The 6,776-nt window shown below is 45.5% G+C and overlaps 1 pseudogene; it reads right to left on the bottom strand.

Annotated features, from left to right (window-relative positions):
• Positions 1 to 2,058: 2,058 nt before the first annotated feature.
• LOC124556934 lies at positions 2,059 to 2,175 on the bottom strand (annotated as a pseudogene).
• Between the last annotated feature and the right edge of the window lie 4,601 nt (positions 2,176 to 6,776).

Genomic DNA, 6,776 nt, shown 5'->3' with positions numbered 1-6,776 from the left:
AATTGTTCAAATGGCTCTGAGCACTATGCAACTTAACTCCTGAGATCATCAGTCGCCTAGAACTTAGAACTAATTAAACCTAACTAACCTAAGGACATCACACACAGTCATGCCCGAGGCAGGATGCGAACCTGCGACCGTAGCGGTCACTCGGTTCCAGACTGCAGTGCCTAGAACCGCACGGCCACTCCGGCCGGCTTTCTCTTACATTTCCAGCATTTTACGTGGGTTTTGGCAGTGCTAATGATAGTGACAGGATGTCGTACCTGAGGCCATCACTCTCCCTGAGACAGAATTGGTGTATCCCATCTGTCTGCCCCTAGAGTAATTTCATGTTCAAGTGTGAGAATTTAGCGTTTTTCTAAATGTTTGTGTAGCCTGTTTCTGAGATGGAACATGCGGACCAGCTCTGTATTTACCTAGCTGGATGTGCGAAACCGCCTAAAAATCACGTCCAGGATGGCGAACTCACCAGCCCTTGCCATCAGTTCATGAGGCGGAGTGAAACCGGGTGAGGCTCACCGCCACATATTCTGGAAGTAACGCGTCAATGCACTCGGCTATCTGGGTTAGTGTTCTGTGAATGAAACTGGTAGTGGAAAATAAAGCGTTTTTTAACAGCAGCTGAGTTAGTGTTAATGTATACCTTAAACGCTTGAAGCTGTTGCCTACTAAAATTTTAGAATCGCTTTCCAAATGCACAGTTTTGTGTTGCAGGGACAGAAGAAGCCACCTACCTGCAACGTCGGCACCCAGTCTCAGCGGACGTCGCTTCTGCGGTACGCCCTACAGAACACGTTGCGCCGACGTGTGCGCCACGATTTCGGTGCCGACTACTCACCAGAATTTTTGCTGATGCTGTGGCGCCTGTCTGGGGCCGACGACGACGAAGAACACTTCGACGAGTTCGTGCAGAGGCTGCGCACTGACAGGGCAGCGCTCCTCGCCGCTCTCTCATTGGTACCGGTAGAGCGTCCCATGTCTTACCTGATGGTCCGCCTGTTATACCTAATGGTCATAATGCTATCGTCGGCGTTTTATGCGCCCCCTGACACGAGTGACGTCACAGCAGCTAGGTTGATTTTAGAAATAATGAAATATTTTAAAAAGAGACATTAAAAATCTCTTGATTGTCTGCTTAAACGTCATGTTTTATTTCGACCTGACAACATTTACTCTGCCAATGATCTTTTTGACGGTACAGCTCATGGTCTGGTGCAGGAGTCATCGCTGGCTAAAGGTTATCAGCTTCTACATGCTGCCGGTGAGTCAAGAAGGGACAGATAACTATGAGGAACTGACATTTAGATCGATGGAGTTTTATGTGCAAGGTTGCGTGCTCTGCAGAGGTGGCTGTAGGAGTTTTGCAATAGGACATGGGTACAGGGCTGATATGGAATGGAACGCGGGGAATGAGAGTCACAATTCTGAGAGATAATGGAGAAACGTTAAAATGTAGAAGCAGCTGAGAGAGAGTGTGATGGTCCTGAGAATAGGTTGTTTTTTCATGAAAATGCGGAACTGAAGGAGCAGCACTGGTACAACATTGCGTTCTTGAAAAATTTCCATGTAGCTATTTACTCGAAAAACTCAGTTGACGCATGACGCCTAATATGATGTGCTACAGGTTCCACCGTTGCTATTATTCAGTATTAATGTCCAGAGTCTTATTCCCAATGATTGAGGATGAACTTTAGTTTGTAGTTAAATAAGAAATTAAACACAATTAATTTTTTAAAGTATCTGAGCACATATGAGGGCATGCTGAGAAGTAACGCCTACAAATTTTTTAGGTAAAAGCTCTTAAACATTTTAAAATAAAACCGACGTGATTAAAATTTTACTTCTTTATTCTAAGCACTCCGTCTTCAGGTCACGAGTGGCCTACCGGGACCATCCGACGGCCGCGTCATCCTCAGCGGAGGATGTGGATAGGAGGAGTGTGGGGTCAGCACACCGCTCTCCCAGTCGTTATGATGGTATTCTTGACCTAAGCCGCTACTATTCGGTCGAGTAGCTCCTCAGTTGGCATCACGAGGCTGAGTGCACCCCGAAAAATGGCAACAGCGCATGGCGGCTGGATGGTCACGCATCCAAGTGCTGACCATGCCCAACAGTGCTTAACTTCGGTGATCTCACGGGAACCGGTGTATCCACTGAGGCAAGGCCATTGCCACTTCGTTATTCTACGTGCCTAGATATTTGCAGCCCACTGCCACTAGAGGGCTCCGAAATGTAGTGCGTAATATGGCGGTGTGTGAAGTAACTATATCAGTGTGTGAGAAACAGTATGGCGTAATCGAGTTTCTTATTCTAAGAGTTAGCCGACATATGGAGCACTCGCTCCTTCAGCATGACAGTGCAAGACCACATGAGCCCTACGACATATGTAACAATTCGACGCCTTGGGTTCACTGTCGTGGATCATCCTCCATAGGGTTCCAACTTGGCCCCATATGTTTTCATCTGAGTCCAAACCATAAAGATCGCCTACGAGGGCTCCACTTGATAGTGATAAAGCGGTGCAAGCAGAGGTGAGGTTTTGGCCCTGTTAACAAAGTCAAACACTCTACAGTCATGGTAGTAGCATTCTGGTCGCTCGCTGGGAGAAATGTGTTCGTCTCCAGCGTTTAACTACATTGAGAAGTAGTTATGTAAACACGAAGAATGAATTTTGGTAAACATTTTTGGAATTCAGTGACCAATTAATTGTTATATTTAGATTAAAGTTCAGTCTTGATCACGTTATGTCTGTTTTAATGAGTAACCGGTTTCGGTTTTTTCTATAAAACCATCATCAGACCCATTGGCTCCTTTGGGTTGGTAGGTGGAGCTCTCCTTGCTGCTGTGCAGTCAACTGCACAGCGGCAAGGAGAGCTCCACCTACCAACCCAAAGGAGCCAATGGGTCTGATGATGGTTTTATAGAAAAAACCGAAACCGGTTACTCATTAAAACAGACATAACGTGATCAAGACTGAACTTTAATCTAAATATAACGAAGAATGAAGATGTAGAATGTTAAAAGTGTTTGTTTAAATACAAAAAAACTTAGAGAGATTTCATATAAAACATTCGGAGGCATTACTTTTCAGCAAGCTCTCGTATTTGTGAAAGCTTTATCAAATATTACACAGTCTGAAATGGTGTAAGTATATAATACCTCTATTCAGGTGTGACAAATGCATGGCGCTCTCTCCTTGAACGGTTTTGGCAAGCTTATATTTCACCATAATAGATTTATGAGACCAGTAGCACTAAATACATGCCACGATGATGTATCTCTGCTCTTAAAGAGAATCCATCTTTGCTACTAGTTTCTCTGTTCGCTCCAGTGAGATTTAACCAGTATAAACGCAACAGTGTAACTATTGCATGAATTCTGCCGCTAAATGGGCAGCATCTGATTTTCGTAGACATTAGTTGGAAATAATTGGGAGCACTTGTGCTGCACTCCGGTAACCTGTAGAAATCTCGCTAGGCTTGTTACTGCCACTATGTCTATCTGTAAGACCTATCCAAAAATTAGTAAGATAGCATTTCGGAACGGGGAGAATTCTCATTAGGTACTGTTTTAACTTTGATTTGACGACGTTCCTACGTCGTTATCTACCCATTTGGAGATCAAAACAGCTAAACCGAAAATTTGGAGTCAACGACTAGTACTTTACCACAGTACAGATATTATGACTAAATCAAAACTAATACCAAAAAATGGTTCAAATGGCTCTGAGCACTATGGGACTCAACATCTGAGGTCATCAGTCCCCTAGACTTAGAACTACTTAAACCTAAGGACATCACACACATCCATGCCCTAGGCAGGATTCGAACCTGCGACCGTAGCAGCAGCGCGGTTCCGGACTAGAGCGCCTAGAACCGCTCGGCCACCGCGGCCGGCAAAACCAATCCCAGTAGGAATGTTTCTACACTATTGAATATCGCAGGGATGTGTTTGATAGACGTAAAAACCATAATATCTACACTCCTGGAAATGGAAAAAAGAACACATTGACACCGGTGTGTCAGACCCACCATACTTGCTCCGGACACTGCGAGAGGGCTGTACAAGCAATGGTCACACGCACGGCACAGCGGACACACCAGGAACCGCGGTGTTGGCCGTCGAATGGCGCTAGCTGCGCAGCATTTGTGCACCGCCGCCGTCAGTGTCAGCCAGTTTGCCGTGGCATACGGAGCTCCATCGCAGTCTTTAACACTGGTAGCATGCCGCGACAGCGTGGACGTGAACCGTATGTGCAGTTGACGGACATTGAGCGAGGGCGTATAGTGGGCATGCGGGAGGCCGGGTGGACGTACCGCCGAATTGCTCAACACGTGGGGCGTGAGGTCTCCACAGTACATCGATGTTGTCGCCAGTGGTCGGCGGAAGGTGCACGTGCCCGTCGACCTGGGACCGGACCGCAGCGACGCACGGATGCACGCCAAGACCGTAGGATCCTACGCAGTGCCGTAGGGGACCGCACCGCCACTTCCCAGCAAATTAGGGACACTGTTGCTCCTGGGGTATCGGCGAGGACCATTCGCAACGGTCTCCATGAAGCTGGGCTACGGTCCCGCACACCGTTAGGCCGTCTTCCGCTCACGCCCCAACATCGTGCAGCCCGCCTCCAGTGGTGTCGCGACAGGCTTGAATGGAGGGACGAATGGAGACGTGTCGTCTTCAGCGATGAGAGTCGCTTCTGCCTTGGTGCCAATGATGGTCGTATGCGTGTTTGGCGCCGTGCTGGTGAGCACCACAATCAGGACTGCATACGACCGAGGCACACAGGGCCAGCACCCGGCATCATGGTGTGGGGAGCGATCTCCTACACTGGCCGTACACCACTGGTGATCGTCGAGGGGACACTGAATAGTGCACGGTACATCCAAACCGTCATCGAACCCATCGTTCTACCATTCCTAGACCGGCAAGGGAACTTGCTGTTCCAACAGGACAATGCACGTCCGCATGTATCCCGTGCCACCCAACGTGCTCTAGAAGGTGTAAGTCAACTACCCTGGCCAGCAAGATCTCCGGATCTGTCCCCCATTGAGCATGTTTGGGACTGGATGAAGCGTCGTCTCACGCGGTCTGCACGTCCAGCACGAACGCTGGTCCAACTGAGGCGCCAGGTGGAAATGGCATGGCAAGCCGTTCCACAGGACTACATCCAGCATCTCTACGATCGTCTCCATGGGAGAATAGCAGCCTGCATTGCTGCGAAAGGTGGATATACACTGTACTAGTGCCGACATTGTGCATGCTCTGTTGCCTGTGTCTATGTGCCTGTGGTTCTGTCAGTGTGATCATGTGATGTATCTGACCCCAGGAATGTGTCAATAAAGTTTCCCCTTCCTGGGACAATGAATTCACGGTGTTCTTATTTCAATTTCCAGGAGTGTATATGTTTCAAATTAGGACTCATAGTACTGACACGTTCTCACACAACCAATATCTGTTAAAAAGTCAAGAGGTCTCATTTACACAAAAATATCTATTAGAAAAGCTTATTGTATGATGTTCCACGACTTAAAAAACGCAATTTGTACAAAATTTGCTAAAATATTTAACATTAAATCATTAATACCCAGTGAAACAATTTTAATGAAGAACTATTAGAAGAGTGAGACAATGCACAAGACTGTTTTCCAGCTTTAAATTCAATTATGTATATACACAAAGTGAGTTTAAAATCTAAGTTACGCATAATTCTGGCGACCTAAGTAACATTTATTGAATTCTGCACCAGTGGCAGCTCGATAGTATACATTCAGGGTGTTCACAAATTTTTAAATTCACACAAATATGAGAGTATGAAATTAATGGAATCTGCTGTATGACAGTTATGCTTATCAAAATATTTATACAACTTCAGCTGCTGTCAATAATAATAATAATAATAGTAATAACAGTAATAATAATAATAACCTCGTGGAGGCACGCGGAGGCCCCGTGGAGGCCCAGAAAAAGAATAGGCCTTCGGTATGTTCTGCCAGTCATAAAAGGCGATGAAAAGAACAAACCACAAATAGGGCTAACCCCCCTTTTAGTGTGATTAGTTGGTTCAGGACAGAACTAATGAAACCTCGGACAAGCGCTGTCATGGTCGGGGACGACGCTTGAACCCTATGCTCGTCCACAATGGTAACGACACTGCTAGCCACACGGAAAATGATTTAAATCCAAATAGAGGTGTTTTGCAGGATATGCTTCCTGCAACCACTCTAGAAGGAAAAGAAAGACAGAGGATGAGATGGTCAGATGAAGTTAACTGACACCTCATGTTCTGTTATTACCAAGCAACAAACTTAGGAACCAACACAACTGGATACAGATCACAAGTATACACAACATTTATTACCAGATGCCCAGAATTAAAATTTTTAACAGAACAACGACTAGCTGATCAGATCCGTGTAATAATCAAAAATATAAGGATACCTCAGTCAGAATTAGAAAACATTAAACAACAAGTACAACAAATACTGGAACAAAATAATGTGCAATCAGAAGAAGAAGAAAATACAGTAATGGACTCAAACATCCCAGAGCAAACAAACAAAGAACAACACGCATCAATTAAACAATCAGAGGAAAACGAAATCTTAAGACAGCCACCAGAACATGCACAAATAGAACACGAAGTGACACACATTAGATATAGAAGAAAAATTTCAGCTGACATATATAGAATACAAAGACACAAATACATTAGACCATTCTGCATAGACCACCAAATAACCCACAAGTCGAAACAACTATCAACACAATCA

The sequence above is a fragment of the Schistocerca americana genome, chromosome X, assembly GCF_021461395.2.
Source record: "Schistocerca americana isolate TAMUIC-IGC-003095 chromosome X, iqSchAmer2.1, whole genome shotgun sequence".
Classification (NCBI taxonomy): Eukaryota; Metazoa; Arthropoda; class Insecta; order Orthoptera; family Acrididae; genus Schistocerca; species Schistocerca americana.
Note: the sequence above shows the minus strand (reverse complement) of the source record. Positions and strands in the feature narration are given on the sequence as shown.